General features: G+C 38.4%; 1 protein-coding gene and 1 pseudogene across 3 annotated transcripts in view; one reads left to right on the top strand and one right to left on the bottom strand.

The window, feature by feature from the left end:
• The window catches only part of RAD51B (RAD51 paralog B), a 648,001-nt gene that overhangs the window by 288,247 nt on the left and 339,491 nt on the right, over positions 1-20,263 (top strand). The window lies entirely within an intron of this gene.
• LOC309655607 (large ribosomal subunit protein uL6 pseudogene) lies at positions 781-8,382 on the bottom strand (annotated as a pseudogene). Its single transcript has one exon. The product of its transcript is annotated as a large ribosomal subunit protein uL6 pseudogene (transcript).

The raw sequence follows: 20,263 nt of genomic DNA, 5'->3' as shown, positions 1-20,263 counted from the left end.
TAAATTATATGGATTCTGGAAAGATTAGCTATTATCAGAATAATTATGAAATGCTTTATAAAGTTGTAGGCCAAAGGAAACATTAAGCATTCTTCATTAAAATTGAGCAAGTCATTTAACCTCTCTGGGTCTTAGTTTTTTCTTAGTTTTTTCATTTAACCTCTCTGGGTCTTAGTGGTGAAACAAAGTAGTTGTATTGTCAAGAATCTTAGGAAACAGATCCTCTCTTTCAGTGCTGTTGGAAATAGGAATTAGTATAACTCTTCTGGAGAGCCAATTTGCAGAATAATTTCAAGTTCTTTAAAACGTGCAAACTTTTTTGCCCCAAGGATCAGAATTCGAAGAAGTGTTCACAGGTGCATGTTTAAAGATGTTCATCATACTGTTGTTTATAATGGCAAAAAGACAGTAAACGGATGTTGAACAATTGGCATTTGGTTCAGCTATGGTGCATTCATTCCCTGTGAAATTCTTTTTTTTTTTTTTTTTAATTAATTAATTAATTTATTTTTGGCTGTGTTGGGTCTTAGTTTCTGCGCGAGGGCTTTCTCCAGTTGCGGCGAGCGGGGGAGCCACTCTTCATGGCGGTGCGCCGGCCTCTCACTGTCGCGGCCTGTCGTTGCGGAGCACAGGCTCCAGACGCGCAAGCTCAGTAACTGTGGCTCACGGGCCTAGTTGCTCCGCGGCATGTGGGATCCTCCCAGACCAGGGCTCGAACCCATGTCCCCTGCATCGGCAGGCGGACTCTCAACCACTGCGCCACCAGGGAAGCCCTCCCTGTGAAATTCTATGCAGCTACTAAAGATGATGATTGCATTAATAGATATTAATGGAATTGGAAAGAAGTTCACGGTGTACTAGCATTTGTGGTAATCTGCCTCTTCACTTTGGCCTACTGCAGTCAAGAGTAGTAATTATGGTTACTTAGAAAAAATCTAACAATAGTGGCAGGTAAGTATTGGGCACTCCAATATCCTAGGCACTAGGCTAAGCTTTATTCACATATTATCTCATTGAAGTTTCGTATTAACCCTATTGAGTAGGAACAGTTTGGAACCCAATTTTGCAGATGAAGAAACCAAGGCTCATAGGAATAATGTACCTTGTCCAAGGCTTTAAATGCAGAAGTAGCAAAGTCAGAATTTGTGACCTAGTCATTTGACTGCAGAGCCTACGTTCTGAAACCACGGGCTAGGTTGCCTCTCTGTAAACTGTCTTTAGGTTCTAGATAGGGTAGCTATCACAGGTATATTGTGGAAACTCCTTCACATCCTTTCCTGTAACTGCACCCTTATTTGAGAGTACTTTGGTCCGAGTATGTGGCAGAGGAAGGAGTGGTCCACTCTTTAATACAGAGGTCAGCAGACCACGGCCAGTGAGCCAAATCAGCCTGCTGCCTATTTTTGTAAATCACATGTTATTGTAACCCAGCCATGTTTATTCATTTATGTATTGTCTATGGCTGTTTTTGCACTGCAAGGGCAGAAATGAGTGTTTCAACAGAGACCATATGGCCATTTGTATCATCTTGTCCTTTACACAGAAGGTTTGATGAAAGAAATCTGGAAGGGTGTGTGCCCTATTACAGTGACCATTTTTCTTTCCCTAAAGAGAGTAACTTAAAAGACAAAACAACCCTAAGGACTTCCCTGGTGGTGCAGTGGTTAAGAATCTGCCTGCCAGTGCAGGGGACACGGGTTCAAGCCCTGGTTCGGGAAGATACCACATGCCACAGAGCAACTAAGCCCGTGCGCCACAACTACTGAGCCTGTGCTCTAGAGCCCGCGAGCCACAGCTACTGAAGCCCATGCGCCTAGAGCCCGTGTTCCGCAACAAGAGAAGCCACTGCAATGAGAAGCCTGCGCACCGCAACCAAGAGTAGCCCCCGCTCGCCACAACTAGAGAAAGCCTGCATGCAGCAATGAAGACCCAACACAGCCAAAAAAAAAAACGACCAAACAACCCAGTTTTAGGGCTACTATCCTACACAGGCCACAGGGATACAGGTAGTTGTAGGGTTTTCCGAGGCGGTGAACAAGAGCAGTCTATTTCAGGACAACTGAAGGCCCTCTGTGCGCGGCTGACTGGCATTCTCTAACTGGGTCTTCGTTGCCTTGAAACTCTGCCTGCTGCTGCTCCTCTGAGATGGAATGTGTATTCACAAATGAGGCGCTCCATTAGTCATGGTGCATTTCCTGGGCCCTGGAGACATGGGCATGACATCACCAAGGGCCAATTAAAAAAGGCTCCTTTGTCACACAAGCCCCTGAACCTCTTTAGAGGTCTGTATGGAGTGTGTGTTCTGTTCCTAGCCCTCAGGGTGTGATTTGAGACTGCCTTCCTCATCCAGCCATATTCTGGGCACAGAAGTCTAGCTTCCAGACCCGAGAGGCCAGGACAGGTTTGAAAATTTGCAGAGCTGGAGGCAGATTCCCATTTAGTATTTTTTTCCAGGGCTCAGGTTTTTATTCCCAGTTTTCCACTCTTAATGACGTTACTTTATATGGGGAAGGGAGGGTGGTGAAAGATGCAGTCTGTGTTAGGTAAAAGACACTTGGCAGTTAGAATTTCTGGATAAGTATAGGTTGGTAATGTAACAAAATCGGAAGCATATTTTGCCATTTTCTTACATGGCTTTTGTGTGTAGCTTAACATCGTAAAACAACATCTTTTAACAGTAAAGGCTCCTAGCAAAATTAGTGTGGCTTAGAATAGGGCAATTACCAAAGGAACTTTACTGAGGGGAATTAGTCACTCATTAAATCTTTTATCTTCAGGAAGAAAAGAAACTTCTTTTTTTTCAATTCTTTTTTCTTAGAATTTAAGCATTTTAGGTATACCCCATGCCACACCCCCTCTTCCTGATTTATATATATGTACTTATTTATGAAAATGACTTGTGGAATTTAGCCTCAGAGATAACTGTTCATTCTGTGCACCAGAAAGTTTACTGAAAGACTTGTTTTCTAATTGGTAATAGCTCAGTCTCTTGCTAACAAGCCATAATTGTAAAATTCCCTCTTTAAAAATTATTCAAGGAAACAGGCTCAGGACTCAACGTGAGATTACACTGGACAGACTTTTATAGTTTAATCCAGGGACTGAACCCAAAACTTGTGTTTTCCAGTCTTCACAGGCAATCTACGGTTGAATGACAATGATTCTTTTAGTATTTTTTCATGTTTGAATTCTTTTTAATGAAGTCTAAGAGAAATTACGAGACACAGCCATTTTTGTGAGTGTTATGTTATCTGTGGCTACCCTAAACCACAGAGGATGCCACCCCTACAGCTTAAAAAAAATCCTTGTTGTTTCTGCAAAGATAAAGATGATGATTATTTTTCTAAATTGTAGAGGCTTTTAAGAATCACTTGAAAGCGTATGAATTTATTCCTATTTCCTAAGAACAGATATACCAGTAATTAAAGGAATTTCCTCTAGAACTGTGCAATATACTATAAAAGAGGGCACATTTTAGCATTTCAGAGATTCCCCCCCCTTAAACATCTCTACGCAGTTTAAAACATTAATTATTAAAATTTCTAAACATCTCTGGTATTTTTAACGGTATATGTGTGTGTGTATATGTGTGTGTCTGTGTGTATATATATATGTATATATATATATATTTAGATTTTATAGGTGAGGAAACTGAGGTACAGAAAGACTGAATCTTCTACCTGTGTCATTCATAGAAGCAGATATTGAATGCGTAAATCATTCTTACCAAAACCCTTAAGAGGATATTCCTCTGTGTCTTTACATAAAATTTTTCTTGTTTTCCTTTGCTAGCTTCCAAGCTTTGCCTCGTTAACAACAAATTTTGTATTCCACAACCCCTTTGACGGAGACAAAAGGGCAGGTTAGCCTGGGCAGACTGGAGCAAGCCTGGAGAGGGGCCAGTTACCACAGGCGTAAAGGTGTGGGGCTGGGGCTCTGGGAGATCTCCTCCTGCCTTACTCTTGGCAGAGGACTTAATTCTCCTCAACCCCATCCCCCAATTTCTCACACCTGAACTAATATTTTGCCGCCTCTCAGAGGGTTGTCATGAACACTGATGAGTTTAACGCCGAAAAAATGCTTCAAGCCTTTTGGAAAAAAGGTCTGTCTTATATAAGTACACAATTAGTATTGGCCACAGCACCGGTCACAAGCCTCTTGAGTGGGCAGTAGGCACCCTTGGATGAAGTTAACCAGATGCTTGTTTTGGTGAGGACAGACTCTGGAATGAGGTCTGCTGCTGCCTTGAGAGGACACGTCTGGTTTGAAACGTTGAAAGCCAGGTGATCCTTTTAGCAGCTACGCAGTAATGTCTCTTCACTGCTTCTGTTTCCTGCTAATTTGGGGAGCAGCAGATGCCTCCCTCGGAATCCCTCCCAGAGCGTTGGCATGCCGTGCTGATCTTCTCACTAAGCCCTAAACTTTTCCCTCAGAAGAAAAGTCTCGAAAGGCTAGTCCAGAATAAGATAGCGAGAAGTTGTGAGAGATAGTCTGATTGGTTTATGAAAAGGTAAGGATGAGTCATGTCACTCCTCAAGGCACTGGCATCCATTTATTACACCAAAGCAAACACTGAAAGAAGAAAGCCTTTAGTCTCATTAAGGAACCCAGACAAAAATCCCACTTAATCCATCTTGCTTTTCCTTTTCCTCTAACTCAGCTGGTGTGCAGGTGTAGGGCAGCTTGGCAGAAGCTTTGAACATTTGGAAAACGGAGTCATTACTGAAAGTCACTGACACACACTTCCCTTGGAATGCTGCTGATGTCATGGAAAACTGGGACCTTAGCAGTAACCCCTAACAACCAGAGCTACAGTAAACAGTAAATGTTACCTCCACCAAGGCATTGGTTTTTAAAGAGTTTTAACAGGCTAGGGCTTGCCAGCCACAACTCATAAAAATGTTCTTATAATTTTACCCTGCTCTCTAAAAGCACTGGATAACTGCTGAGGTTTCTCTGCCACTCGGGTATGCAAAGCCAAATTCACGTCACTTTCAAGGTTCACTGTTCAGAATTTACGGCACTTCTTTTCCATTCCTCTTCATACCCCCTGCCATGCTCACAGGATTAGGCCTGGGAGATTTAATACTTTTTCAAAGAAGTCTCTTGTCTTAGTGAGTTGCCTCCATTTCTGGTGATGGGGTGAATCTGTGTGCTAGGTTTTGCCTAGTGTTTTATTAGCCTAGCGGTTAACCCAGTCTGGTTAACTTGTAGCCCTTGATCAATAGGTTATATTCCAACCAATAGTTGGGCAAAGTGACACCCTGTAGTTCAAACACTGAACTAGGTGCATAGCAAGAGAACAAGCAGCACGTGCTGTCGTATAGAGTTGTTGAGAATGGTTGCTGTCAACAGTTTAAGAAAGGAAAGGAAGACATAGAAACCAAGAGATCGGGAGGAATTTTCTCCCATGATTGGCTTTTTTTTTTTTTTAGGAGAGAGGTTAGAGGAATATTATTATCTAAACCAAAACCAGCATGGCTTCTTTTAGACCTGTCTACAAGGTGGGAAGAAGCAGAATGCTTGTGCAAGGTATTGTCAAGGTGACCATATAACTTACCGTCCAAACTGGATACTTTGGAGAGTGAAGGGGCTCTACTAATAATTACTCTGGCGCAATGGGAATAAAGCTGGACTGTCTCAAGCAAAGCAGGAATATGGTCACCTCCATCACTGCTAAGACCCACCCAGCCCAAGCCCTTTGAGGAGGCAGTCTTCACAATGCCAGAGAGAGTGGACCCATTCATGCAACCTGGGTTGTCTCAGTTCCAAGAAAACAAGTCCACTCTTAGAATTAGTGGCCTAGATAGGGAACTCTTACTGCAAGATTTCCCCTTAGTTAAAACCTCAAGTAGAGTAAACTTGAACTCATAGTCTTTATTTACCCAGTTTTGAATATGACTTTTATTGCCATAGACCAGTGGTTCTTAAAATGTGATGAGATACCTGAGGGTCCCCAGAGATCCTTTCAAGAGATCTGTGAGGGTGAACTTTTTTCATCATAATATTAAGGCATTATTTGCCTTTTTCATTCTCATTTTCTCACAAGTGTACAGTGGAGTTTTCTAGAGGACATGTGAAGTATGATATTGTAATGAAGAGCCAGATTAATGAAGAACCAGATATTGGAATGTATTAAGCCAGACATTAAAGAGATTGGCAAGACTGTAAAACAGTGGCACTTGTCTCACTAAGTTTTTTCATTTTAGAAAATACAACTATTTTTCATAAAAATACATTATTTATGTTGAGGTTATAGGTTTATTAGTGTTACTTTTAAACAAATCAACAAATACTTAAAAATTATTCAGTTTTAATTTCTTTTTTTTAGTTTTTTTAAATTTTATTGAAGCATAGTTGATTTACAGTGTTGGGTTAATTTCTTCTGTACAGCAAAGTGAGTCATTATACATACACATATATATATATTCTTTTTCATATTCTTTTCCATTATGGTTTGTCACAGAATATTGAATATAGTTCCCTGTGCTATACAGTAGGACCTTGTTGTTTATCCATACTATATATAATAATTTGCCGCTGCTAATCCCAAACTAGAGATTATCATACTAAGCAAAGTAAATCAGAAAGAGAAAGACAAATACCATATGATATCAGTTATATATGGAATCCAAACTACGATGCAAATCAACATGTCTAGGAAACAAAAACAGACTCACAGATATAGATAACAGACTTGTGGTTGCCAAGGAGGGATGGGGTAGGGAAAGGAAGGAATGGGAGTTTGGGATCATCAGTTTTAACTTCTGATATGGTCAACATATCCCTCATAAATAAAAGCTCTATGAGTCCTTAATAGTTTTTAAGAGTATAAATTGGTCCCAGGTGGGAAAGGTTTGAGAACTGCTGTTCTAGACCTTTCTCTCTCCTGAAGGAACATGCTGGTAAGTTGAGGTGATAAATTCCCTGTGAGAGAGACCATCTTTATTCATTATCTCATCTACTACAGCACCCAGCAGAATGCCTTGCCCACAGTTAGTGCTGTTTATAAATATGCATAGATGAGCTCCTGTGACAGCTCTGAAAAGTTACCACGTTCTCTCATGTTTGGGTGTTACATTAACATTATTGTTTTTTTTAATTGAGGTATAGTTGATGTACACTGTTGTGTGTTTGTTTTTTTTTGTGTGTGTCTTTGTCTTTTGATATTTAATGTGTTCTAGTACTTTTTGTTAAATAATATTATTGATATTTTGACATAACAGTAATGATGTCATTTTTTTCCTTCCAAAGTTTTATGTAATAGATCAAATTCTCATATGAACAATGTTAGATTTAAAAAAAAAAACATGAAGAATAATAGAACTCATTACTTTTATTTTTTTAACCTGCCAATTCTTCTTTATCCTCATCTCAGGTGTCACCTTCTTCAATTAGCCTTCCTGGACCTTCCCAGGCTGGCCTGGCACCCCTCCCATGTGCTTTCTAAGTAACCTTTATTACTGGAAGTACTACTCTGGTCATGCCATTGACATTTTGGTTTCCCCCAGTTAACTTTGCATGCCTTTATGTCAGAAGTACTGTCTTTAATTTCCTTATTCCCAGAATTGAATAGTACTTGGTAAAGGGTAAGCACTAGAGTATCTGTTAAATGAAAATGTATGGAAGGAAGGAAGAGTTAGCTAATTTAACTATTTAGTGAAGTGTCCAGTGCCCCACCTGCCTCCCCAAAATAGAGGGTATTTATTGCATCTTTAAAATATCACAAACAGGTCTTAGGAATTATCCAACATCTTGTTTCCATAGCTAGACAGCTTTTAGATCTTATTCATCAGCCTGTTGAACTATTCCTTTTTAGAAGACATAGATATCATTCCCCCAATTTTTCTGATATTTTTAACTATTGTGACTTGCTAAATCAAAGCCGCTGAATTTGACACAAGTTCAATATAGTTTCCTTCAAGAATTAACTAATTTTTCTGGGCTTGAGATACCCTGTGGATGTTTTTTCCACCCAGGACATTTTAGAGTTCAATGAGAGACCTATTCTGAATGAGGATATTGATGGGGAGGTGAGCACACATAGACTTCACCTTGTAACGACCCCCAGTGTAACGCCCTTGCTCATGTTCTTTACACAACTATAGATAGTGCCCATCGTGGCCAGTCCTTTGTTTCCCCACAGTATGTCAACCCAGAGCCTCTTCTTTTTCCTTCCAAGACGACTGAGATCTACATTGATGTGATTGAAGTCCCCCCGCAGGGTGCCTTTGGGGCCCTTCACAGTAACTATGCATCCCTTCAGGGTGATGTTGACATTTCCAGAATGTCGAGAGTCTGATTGTTGAGAACTGGCTTCATTCTTGCAGTAGATGCAGCAAAGGGAGGTGAGGTATTTTTGTTTTCATTTTTTAATGTCATATTTTAACATGGTTTCCATAGTACTGAAAAGAAAATTTTTAGTGGAAGAAACCACAATTTGAGATTGCTTTGTTATGACCTTATGTATAAACCAATATACAGTGGGCCCTGCATATCCATGGATGTGGAACCTGTGGATACGGAGAGCCAACTGTACTGGGGCATTTTATGTAGGGGACTTGAGCGTCTGAGGATTTTGCTGTCTATGCGGGGTGTCCTGGAACCAATCCCCTGTGGATGCCAAGGGGCCATATTTCCACCTCTCTCCACACTCATAAACTCCTTTTCAGAGTAGGAATCTTTTAAGCCCTTAAAGGTTGGTTACCTTTTTCTGAGAATGTGATATTTCTCAATATCAGAAATTATTTCTTTTGGCAAAAAGGGAAAAATTCCATTATATATATATATGTATATGTATATATGTATATATATACACACACACACACACAAACATACATACATACCACATCTTCTTTATCCACTCATCTGTTTGATGGACACTTAAGTTGCTTCCATATCTTGGCAATTGTAAATAATGCTACTATGAACATTGAGGTGCATGTATTTTTTCGAATTAGTGGGATTTTTGTTTGTTTGTTTGTTTTGTTTTGTTTTCAGATATGTACCCAGGAGTGGAATTCCTGGGTCATATGGTAGTTCTATTTTTAGTTTTTTGAGAAACTTCCATTCTGTTTTCCACAGTGGCTACACCAATTTACATTCCCACCGACAGTGTACGAGGGTTCCCTTTTTTCCGCATCCTTGCCAACGTTTGTTCCTTGTGTTCTTTTTGATGATGGCCATTCTTACAGTTGTGAGGGATAACTCATTGTGGTTTTGATTTGCATTTCCCTGATGATTAACAATGTTGACCATCTTTTCATGTGCCTCTTGGCCACCTGCATTTCCTCTTCAGAAAAATGTCTATTCAGGTCTTCTGCCCATTTTTAAATTGGGTTGTATGGGTTTGTTTTTTATGTTGAGTTGTGTGAGCTGTTTTTATATGTTGGATAGTAATCCCTTATCAGTCATATCATTTGCAAATATTTTCTCCCATTCAGTAGGTTCTCTTTTTGTTTTGTTGATGGTTTCCTTTGCTGTGCAAAAGCTTTTAAGTTTAATTAGGTCCCATTTGTTTCTGTTTTTGGATCTGTCTCCTAAAACAAAGGAAATAAAAGCATTCTGCTTGGTTTTAGGTTGAGTCTTTTCTCTGAGTACTGTTAGTTATATGAGTCTCCAAGTCTCTTTCTTTTCCTTAAGACCTAACATTTTGTATAATTATTTACCAAACTTATGTGTGAATTCTTGATCAGGAAACAGAGAGAGAATATGTCGCAATTCTTATCAAGTCCTCATTTAAAAAGGGTTTGGTGGGGGAATAGTAGTATTTTGTCTGAGATAGAGTCCTAAAGGAACACTGATTTTTTTGGACAGGGCACTGGCTGGATGGGAATGGGAGAGCTGGATATTTGTCCTGACTTTGCTACTCTCTAAATATTAGTATGATTTCAGCAGATCACCTTACTTCCCTTTGCTACTCTTAAGTTTCCCCATCTGTAAAATCAGGCTGGATTAGAAGGTCTCAAAGGCCCCTTGCAGATCATCTAATTCTATAGTTTGTTTTGTACTCTGTCAGGATTTCACGTTCTTGATGTTCTTAGTTGACAAGTAAGGTGTGGGAGGAAATGACAGTCTTGAGTAACCAAAATGGATTTTGTCTACCCGTATGCGCTAATCCCCAAAAGAAGAAGAAAATGCAAATGAGCCAGGGGCCGAACACGAAAACGGTGACAGCAAGGAGAACATTGAAGCAGACAGCTGAAAGCTTCATTTCCTGGCCCGCCTGCCATGAGAAAGGCTGAGACTGCCAAAGCCTCCAGGCAATCAAGGCCAGAACTTTGGCTCACTCTTATTTTGAACTACCCCCATACCACACACACAAACCACACAGGAAAATTGTCGCTCTCTCTTCATATTTGTGCATTTTGGCTGCACTCCTATTTATGCCAAGTCCTTGCCTAATCCCCTTCCTTCCAGCTGTCACTATATTCTGCCTGTTGCTTTCCGGGCTTTGGAAAGCAGCTGCAATTTTCAGTGGAGGCCCAGGGGTGGTGGCCTTGGCGGTGGGGCGTTGTTAGGGTGTGTGGACTCCGTCCGAGCCAACAGTCGCTTTTACCTGGTTTATAGGCAGTTTGAGGAGTGTGCTCACTCTCCTTCCTTGGCAAGTGTCAGAACTGATGGCTTTAATCTTTTTCCCTCTCCTCCCTCTTTGGGGAGTTTATCCCCCCTCTACATTCCTCAGCCTTTTAGTCTGAGAACGTCCTGTGGAAGATTTGGTTTGTCTTAGGTTCTTTTGCCAGGCTGCTCATCTTCTTCTTTTTTCCACATAAAACGTATTTATCTATTGGGAGAGCTTAAGATGGATAACCAGAGCTTACAAGCCTAGAAACTTGACCCCTTCTCATCTCTGACAGTATATCCCAAGCCATTAGGTCTCCCAAGGCCCAGAGAGCTCTTGGTCATTCGCTGTCCATCCAGCCTCTAGTTGGAGAGCTAGCTTCGGTGTCCTTTCACCTCTGGCATGTGAGGTTTTCCCATGGAGCTTGTCTGCACACATCTCGTATTGGCTCTTAGTGATGGTAACCGAACAAAGAGACACTTGGTTCTCATCATATTAGAAAGCTGAGCAAGAATCAGGAAATCTGCTTGAAGAATCGTGGCTGAACATAAGGAGAAGCCATGTTATTATGAAGGTTTTAAATCATTCCAGTGTGCACAGACTGACCTTGCTGGCCTGAATATTGAAAGCAGAACAAAACTCCCACCCAGTCATTGTTTTTGGCTGATGAAGAGAGCCTTTTTAGGTACAGTGGGTTGTTCTCTGCCCATCTTTCTGGAAACTGCATCAACTACCTTGCCTTCTACCTAGCAGTGCACACACTCCTGTTTTCCTTTGGTTTTTTTAATAAATTTATTTATTTATCTATATTTGTTTTTGGCTGCGTTGGGTCTTCGTTGCTGCGCGCGGGCTTTCTCTAGTTGCGGCAAGTGGGAGCTACTCTTTGTTGCAGTGCGCGGGCTTCTCATTGCGGTGGCTTCTCTTGTTGCAGAGCACGGGCTCTAGGTGCGCGGGCTTCAGTAGTTGTGGCACGACACACTCCTGTTTATATAAGAGGAACCTCACATAGTTCTCAGAGCCTGGTGAAAAAAAACTCAAGGTGTGTCTGTGTTTGGGTTTGTCTGATGGTTTCTCCTATCTGTATGAATTTTGTATTTTATTTCAAAGAATTTAAATTTTAATTGATGTTAAATTCAAATAGGTGAGTCTATTTGATAAAATTCTTTGGTGATAGAATGCTGTTTAACTTTATAGGTACTCTATAAAGTCTTTTTATTCGTGCTGGGAATATAATACTACCAAGCCATTTTTTCTTTCAATTCTGCTGTTTTATCTCAATCCTGGACTTACTTGGCTATATTGTTTCTAATGCCCGTTAACCCTTCTGTCACTCATCCTTTCTCCCAGTCCACATTTTTTGCATTGTCTATAATTCATAGAATCATAGTTTGATAAATCATTAGTACTGGAAGGGTCCTTAGATGTTAACTACCCAAGCTTCATTTTATAGATGAAAAAAGAGCCTACAAAAGTAACAGAATTAGGCCAAGGTCACATACCTGCCAGAGCTTAGGCTCACAAGTGTTTTTCCACTATACTACTCCAGACTCCATGTGTCAGGAATTTTCCAAAGCACTAGACTAGTAATAGCTACTTCACCAGGCAGGAAGTGCATCTTACTGGAAAGGGCAGAGGTTTTGGAGCCAGAGAGATTTGGGTTTGAATATCTTGTTCTGCCACCTACTGGCAGGGTAAATTGGGCAAGTAACTAAAGCTTTTAGGGACTCTGTTTCTTCCTCTGTAATATGGGAATAATAATAAGAATACTTTAGGGTTATTATGAGTATTGCACTATATGATCTGTATAATGTGCCTGTTATACATATTGTGTTCAACAAATTATTATTATTATAAAAAATCTACTGATCATAGGAAATATTATCTCATATATATAAATAATAATTTAAAATAGGTATTTTATAATTAGCTATTCTGAGCCGTTCTTGTTCAATTGTATTCTCCTAAAGTTAGCAGTAAAATATGAATGGAGTGAGTTGTCCGGAAATGAATTCCTGAAAGTTATTTATACCGTGACAGTGATTCATGCATTTCCCTTTTCTTTATAGCTTTCATCTGTACTTAGCTACAGTGTATCTTGTCCAAAAATTTTTGTACATGTTGAACTCACCCTAGGAAGACATCTGGAGTATACTTGGGTTTGGCCCCTGGTTTTCATTTAGCTAAACACTAGGATATAAATCTAGAATATAATCTACATAGAATGTTAAATTCATATTTTTGAGAAGCTTGAGATATTTAGTGTTATTCTGAAACTCTTTGTGTGATGAACAGCTTCGATGTGAAATTATATGTACCTGTTTGGAGTATAGGTTGAAGTTATCTTGTGTTCATCATAAAAGGGCCCAAGATTGTTCTGTTAAAAGGAAGTAGAACTATGTTGTTGAACCCAATAGCATGGGGAGGAGGAATGAGTTAGGAAACAAAAGCTAAGATTGAATTAGCAAAGGCCAGAAGCAACAAAAGAAAGTTTGGAAGCTTCAGAAGGAGTGATTCAGGGGAATTTCAGTTGTGGGCCTCTCAGATTGCATAGATGTCGTTGGCTGACTGGAATGCACTTAAGCTTAAAGTGGATGGAAGGACCTTGAGAAACTAGACAGAAAGAATTTCGCTTCTCTAATAAAGAGATCGCTTGGGAGAAAGAGCTTTGGCTTAGATTTTAGACAGAAGTTAAGTGCAACTAGAAAGAGGCACTATGTGCTTTCCTCCATATGGAACCCTTAATTGCTAAGGCACTTTCAAGTTCATGTAATTTGGTCCATAACTATGGTTAGATACATAGACTTTTCTTTCCTTGGTCGCTTTTTCAGTAAGGTGAAAGTTAAAGAGTGCAGCAGCGGTGGAGAGTGGAATGGATATTCCTTGTGCCTGTTCCTACCCGCTGTTATATATTAGGTTACGAGCCTTAGGCCAGCAGTTTCTTAAAGATAAAAGTAGGCGTGAGTTTGGAGGAATATTGGATAATTGAATATGACCAGGAAGTAGAAGGTGCTATTTTGCTAAATTTTGGGTTCATTCAGATGGGATCAAACCAGAGGAATTTGGCAAGCATTGGGACTCACCACTTAGAACCACACTGAAATAGTTGTGGTAGCAAAAGAATTTCTCCAGGAGACTTATTCCACTTGAGGCATAACAGCCAGAGATTCCTGGCCCTTGAGGGGAGAGTGCCAAAGCTGATAAATTTTAGAACAATCAACTGAAGTCTATAAACGCAGGAGAAGTAGTTCAATTAGATGGTACTGGGACTAAATTGTTTCCATAATTTTCACACAGAAGACATAGTATGAGTAAATGTGTCCTATAATCCACTGTTTAGAATTAGCTCCTCCCTAATATTATGTCCTTTCCTTGAGATTTAATATATTGCAGTTTAATAAATGAGAAGATTATAAAAGAATTTAATTTTAAGAACTTGTGTTTGACTTCTTCTGTATTCGTGAAATTCTGACATGTTAACCTTACCATTTTTTAAGACTTTTCTGGAAGAGTTCTTCGTGACCTAAAATTTACCTTCCTGTTTAATCATTCTCTGAGGCTTTTTATACTCTGGTAAAATTAACTACACTTCATCATCATCAGTATTGCTTATCCCTTGTCACCTGACATCGATCCCTGTATTGTCCAATTGTATCCCCTTCAATTGCCCAGTCCACTGACTTACATACATTAGGTTTTCATTAAATATTTTTTATTTAATGGTGAATGAGGAAGTACTTTATATTTTAAACAACTGACTATTGTGGAGAAAGACAACACAACAGGAAGGAATTACTGTGGCTAAAGAGTCAAACAGGAGACTAAAAATGGGAGCTTTAAAAATTTTTAACAGCTTTATTGAGTCATAATTGACATCCAATAAAGAGCACATATTTAATACAATTTGATAAGTTTTAACATATGTATACACCCATGAAGTCATCACCACAATCAAGATAATGAACATGTCCATCATCCCCAAAAGTTTCTATGTAGCTGTTTTAATCCATCTCTCCCATCCTTCCCCACCTTACCCTCCTCAAGCAAACCACTCATCTGTTTTTGTCACTATAGATTAGTTTGCATTTTCTAGAGTCTTATATAAATAGAATCATACAGGGTAAACTCTCTTTGGTCTAGCTTTTTCACTGAGCTTAATTATTTTGAGATTCATCCATGGTGTTGCATCTATCATTATTTTATTGGTTTTTATTGTTAAGTAGTATTCCATTGTATGCATATAACACAATTTACTTATCCAGTCACCTATTGATGGATATTTTGGGTTCTTTCCAGCTTATGAATATTATAAATAAAGCTACTATGAACATTTGACTACAAGTCATTGAATAGAGGTATGCTTTCTTTTTTCATGGATAAATACCTGAGAGTAGAATGGCTAGATTATAGGATGGTGCATGTTTAGCTTTGTAAGAAACAAACTGTCTTCCAAAGTGGCTGTACCCTTTTGCATTTCCCCAGCAATGAAGTAGAGTTCCTGTTGTTCCACATGCTTGCCGGCATTTAATAATGCTGGTGCTTTGAATCTTAGCCATTCTAATAGATGTTTCGTGGTATCTCATTATTATTTTAATTTTCAAGTCCCTAATGACATATGAGGTTGAGCATCTTTTATTTATTTATTTATTTTTGGCTGTGTTGGGTCTTCGCCCCTGTGCGAGGGCTTTCTCCAGTTGTGGCAAGCGGGGGCCACTCTTCATCGCGGTGCGCGGGCCTCTCACTGTCGCGGCCTCTCTCGTTGCGGAGCACAGGCTCCAGACACGCGGGCTCAGTAGTTGTGGCTCACGGGCCTAGCCGCTCCGCGGCATGTGGGATCCTCCCGGACCGGGGCACGAACCCGTGTCCCCCGCATTGGCAGGCGGACTCCCAGCCACTGCGCCACCAGGGAAGCCCGAGCATCTTTTAAAATACTTATTTGTCATCTGTATGTCTTATTTGGTGAGATGTCTATTAAGATCTTTTACCCATTTTTAAATCAGATTGTTTAAGAGTTTTTAGAGTCCCTTGAGTCCCTTGTATATTTTGGATACAAGTCCTGTATCCAGTACGTGTTTTGCAAAGATTTTCTTTCAGTCTGTGGCTTGTCTTTTCATTCTCTTAACAGTGTCTTTTGCTAAGAAGTTTTTAATTTTAATGAAGTCCAGCTTGACAATTTTTTCTTTCATGGAGAGTGCTTTTGCTGTTATATCCAGAAACTCATGGCCACGCCCAAAGTCACCTAACTTTTCTCCTATGTTATTGTCTAGAGTTTTATAGTTTTGTGTTTTATATTTAGTTCTATCATCCATTTTGAGTTAATTTTTGTGAAGGGTGTAAGGTAAGTGTCTAAGTTATTTTTTGTTTTTTTAATGTGGATGTCCAGTTGTTCCAGCACCATTTGTTAAAAAGACGATCCTTCTACGTTGAATTGCCTTTGGCTCCTTTGTCAAAATTCAGTTAACTATATGTGAGTTATGAACTCTCTACTCTTTTCCATTGATCTAGTTATCCGTTCTTTCACTGATAGCACACTCCCTAGATTACTGTAGCTTTATAGTAAGTCTTGAAGTCAGGTAGTTTCGGTCCTCCATCTTTGTTTTTCTTCAATATTGTGTGGGCTACTATGGGTCTTTTGCCTTTCCATATAAGCTTTAGAATCAGTTTGTCCATATCCATTAAGTAATTTATGGGGATTTTGATTGGGATTGCATTGAATCTATAGATCGAGTTGGGAAGAATCAGCATTTTGAGAATATTGGGTCTTCCTATCCATGGAATGTCTCTCCATTTATTTAGATCTTCTTTGAGGTCTTTCATCAGAGTTTTATAGTTTCCTCCTATAGATTTGTATATACTTTGTTAGGTTTACACCTAAGTATTTCTCTCTCTCTCTCTCTCTCTCTCTGTGCCAAGATAAACGGTGTTGTGTTTCTAATTTCAAATTCTAATTGTTCATTGCTGGTATGTAAGGAAGCAATTGACTTTCGTACATTAACCTTGTATCCTGTCTTCCTTTGGATTAAGTATTTTTTATGATTCCATTTTACATCCTTGATTGTCTTGTTAGCTATAACTTTAGTTGTTTTGGAATTTATAGTATACATCTTTAACTTATCACAGCCTATCTTTAACTGCTATTATACCACTTTACATATAGTATAAGAATGTTACAGTAGCTGTATAGTAGTTGTCATATATTTTACTTTTACATGTTATACATGTTATGAATCACACAATAAAGTTTTGTTTAAGCAGCCAGTTGTCTTTAAAATATATTTAAATAATAAAATATCTTATATATTTACCTACTAGGTACCATTTCCATTGTTCTTTATTCCTTTGTGTAGATCCAGATTTCCATCTGATGTTATTTCCCTTCTGCCCAAAGGACTTACTGTATTATTTCTTGTAGTGTAGGTAAGCTGATGATGAAGTTTTTCAGCTTTTGTATGTCTAAAGAGCTCCTTATTTACCTTTGTTTTTTCGAAGATAGTTTTGCTGGGAATAGAATTCTCGGTTGACAGTTTTTTCTTTCAGTTTTTTGAAGTTGCGCTACTGTATTTCCATTTTCATTGTTTCCAACTAGAAACTGCACTTATCTTTGTTTCTCTGTATATAATGTGTCTTTTTCTCTTGTTCCTTTTAAGTTTTTTTCCTTTCACTGGTTTGAGCAACTTAATTATGATGTACCTTCATGTAATTTTCTCATGTTTTTTATGCTTGGGATTTGTTGAGCTTCTTCATATGAAGAGTTATAGTTTTCATCAAATTTGGGAAAATCCTGACCATTATTTTTTCAAAAGTTTTTTCTTCTCTTTTTCTTCTATCCTCCTTCTTGGAGACTCCTATTACACATATAGTAAATCACCTGAAGTTGTCCCATAGCTCACTGATGCTCTTTTCATTTGGCTGATTGTTTTCTGTTTCATTTTAGATAGTTTCTATTGCTGTAGCTTCAAGTTCATTAATTGTTTTTGTCTATTTCTATGTTTACTAGTTTCTATTGTTGTGTCTTCAAGTTCTCCAATGTGTAATCTACCATTAATTCCATCCAGTGTATTTGTCATATCATATATTATAGTGTTTATCTCTAAAAGTTTGATTTTGGGTCTTTTTGCTATCTCTAACTTTTCAAACATATGGAATATAGTTATAGTAACTATTTTAATATCATTGTCTACTCATTCTAGCATCTGTGTCAGTTCTGAGTCCATTTCAGTGATTGAGTTTTCTCCTTATTATGGGTCTCACTTTGCTGCTTCTGTCTATGTCTGGTTATATTTGATTGGATGCCAGACATTGTGAATTTTACCTTCTTGGGTGCTGTATATTTTTGTACTCCTATAAATATTAAGCTTTGTTTTGGGATGTAGTTGAATTATTTGGAAACAGTTTGATCCTTTTGGATATTGCTTTTAAGTTTTTGTTTTTGTTTTTTTTTGGCAGGACCAGAACCATTTGGTTTAAAGATAATTATTCTCCACTATCAAGGCAAGATCCTTCTGTATACTGTACTCAGTGCTCCATGATTTATGACGTTTCCATTCTGGTTGATGAGGATAGGCATTACTCCTGGCTTTGTGTGAGTGCCAGGCACTCTTCTCTTTACTTCTATCAAATCTTTCTTTCGCCAGCCTCAAGTAATTTCCTCACATGCATGTACTAATCAGTACTCTGCTGAGTATTTGAGGGAGACTCCACAGATCTCTCATGTGAACTCTAGCTGCCTTGTTCTTCCCAGTCCTAGGTTCCATCTCCTCAACTTGAGTGGACTCCATCTGGGTTTCCTCTCCCTGCATCACAGCCTAGAAATTATTAGTAAGCTGGGGCAGTCATAGAGCACTCCTCATTTTTTCCATCTCTAAGGGATCATTGTCTTTCATTGCCTGATGTCCAGTATCTTGGGGAAAAAAAGTTGTTTCATATGTTTTGTCTTAAAAATATTTTTTTGGTTGTTTTAGGTGGTAGGGTAAATTTGATCCTGTTACTCCATCTTGGTCAGAAGAGAAAAAGCTTCTTTTAAGTTTTCAATGGTGGTTATAGAAATGACCAATAGCAAGACAAGGAGTCTCTAACTGAAATACCCATGATGTTTCCTCATAAATTGAGAATTTGGAAAGAGAATTAATCTCAGAATTATCATTATTTTTTCATCCACTTACATGCATCACAGACATTTACATAACAAAGTTCCTTGTACAAATGGTTGATCACATCAATGGGTAGATTATTGAATTTGAGGGGGAAAGACATACACAAGCCACTAGAATTATACATACATTTCATAGAACATATTATGTAAAAAGGAAATGATGCCGAGTGAATTGAGTTGGTATCATATTACAGTATTATTTTAATTTCTTCATATCAGTAAATAGCTGTGAGATTTTTGGTTTTGTTTATTCACTTTATTTGTGCTTTACTGGGAAGCCAATTGATTTTTGGCAAGAAAAGAAGCAGAAAAAAATACCAAAATGCTAGAGAAACGTAGGTTATCTCCTGTCTGTTCTTACAGCCTCTATAATGTCAGCCAAGTCAATAAATGTTTGCAAAAATCCAACTAGAATGTGATAAGGTACTTGCTGTAACTGCTTTCTCCTTTTATAGACAGTTTGAAAAGTAGGAAAGTTCATGGATAAACAGCAGTAATTAGAACGCAATTGTGAATCTTGGGTGCAATTTGCATGTGTGAGTTTCAGATTGACTTGGCCCTCAGGGCAGAGAGACCCTTCTAAGACTAGTAGCACAAAGATTTGGAGTTCATCTGCACAGTTTATGTGGCTAATTAGCACTTAGGGTTTCTTCAATAGGCGCTAGTGAAGTAAGAACTAGATAATATCTTGTAAGATCTTTTTTTCTTTTTTCTTTTTTTTTTTTTTTCCTATCTTGTACTTAGAAAAGGGGCTTGGACTGTTGAATTGGAATGGAACAATTAAACAGACTTTAAAATAAAGCCCTGACATTCTGGCTGCTTGCCTGCTCTACTGGGGCAGCTCTGGTTCCAGGGAGAGAGAATGCTTTTTTTGTTTGTTTGTTTGTTTCCAGACAATTTCCTGCATCATCACATTTTTTGTGTGAGCCAAGTGTTTGAGGTTGGTGATGTTGACAGAGCCCTTGGAGAATGGAAGGAGTTCATCTCCACAGAGAAAGGCTTGTGTATTTCAAGTTCGAAAATTCCAGAATATTTTTCTATAACATTGTTATTGCTAGCTTTTTATTGCTGGTCTCCCCTTATCTAGTTAGCAGCTTTTTAGGTGGATTAATGTTTTAAGTCAAGAAAGCATTTTAGAAAAACTATTTCTCTTGGCATTTATGAAACTCAAAGCCACATATCTTGCTCTGCTTGGGTCTTCGTTTGGCAAATTGTGCATGTAGTATTCCCAGAAGGCTTAGGGTTTTTTTTTTAACTATAAATTCTATATTTATTAATATTTAATTTCCCTATAATAGAATCATTGCATGCTGAGTGACATTTTCTCATGAATTGTTTGGGAAAATATAAAATATGTTTGAACTATTAATTATTATGAAGATTTCCATTTATTTACAAATTTCCTTTTATTAATAATGTACCCAAGGCTATTCTTGATAATTTGAGAACAGAAATTTTGTTTTATATATATATATATATATATATATATATATATATATTTTCTGGTACGATTTGGAACTCTTACATAAAGGTATAAACTCTTATTCAAAATT

This window comes from Balaenoptera physalus (assembly GCF_965194825.1).
Source record: "Balaenoptera physalus genome assembly, chromosome: 2".
Classification (NCBI taxonomy): domain Eukaryota; kingdom Metazoa; phylum Chordata; class Mammalia; order Artiodactyla; family Balaenopteridae; genus Balaenoptera; species Balaenoptera physalus.
This window is presented reverse-complemented; position numbering and strand designations above follow the sequence as displayed.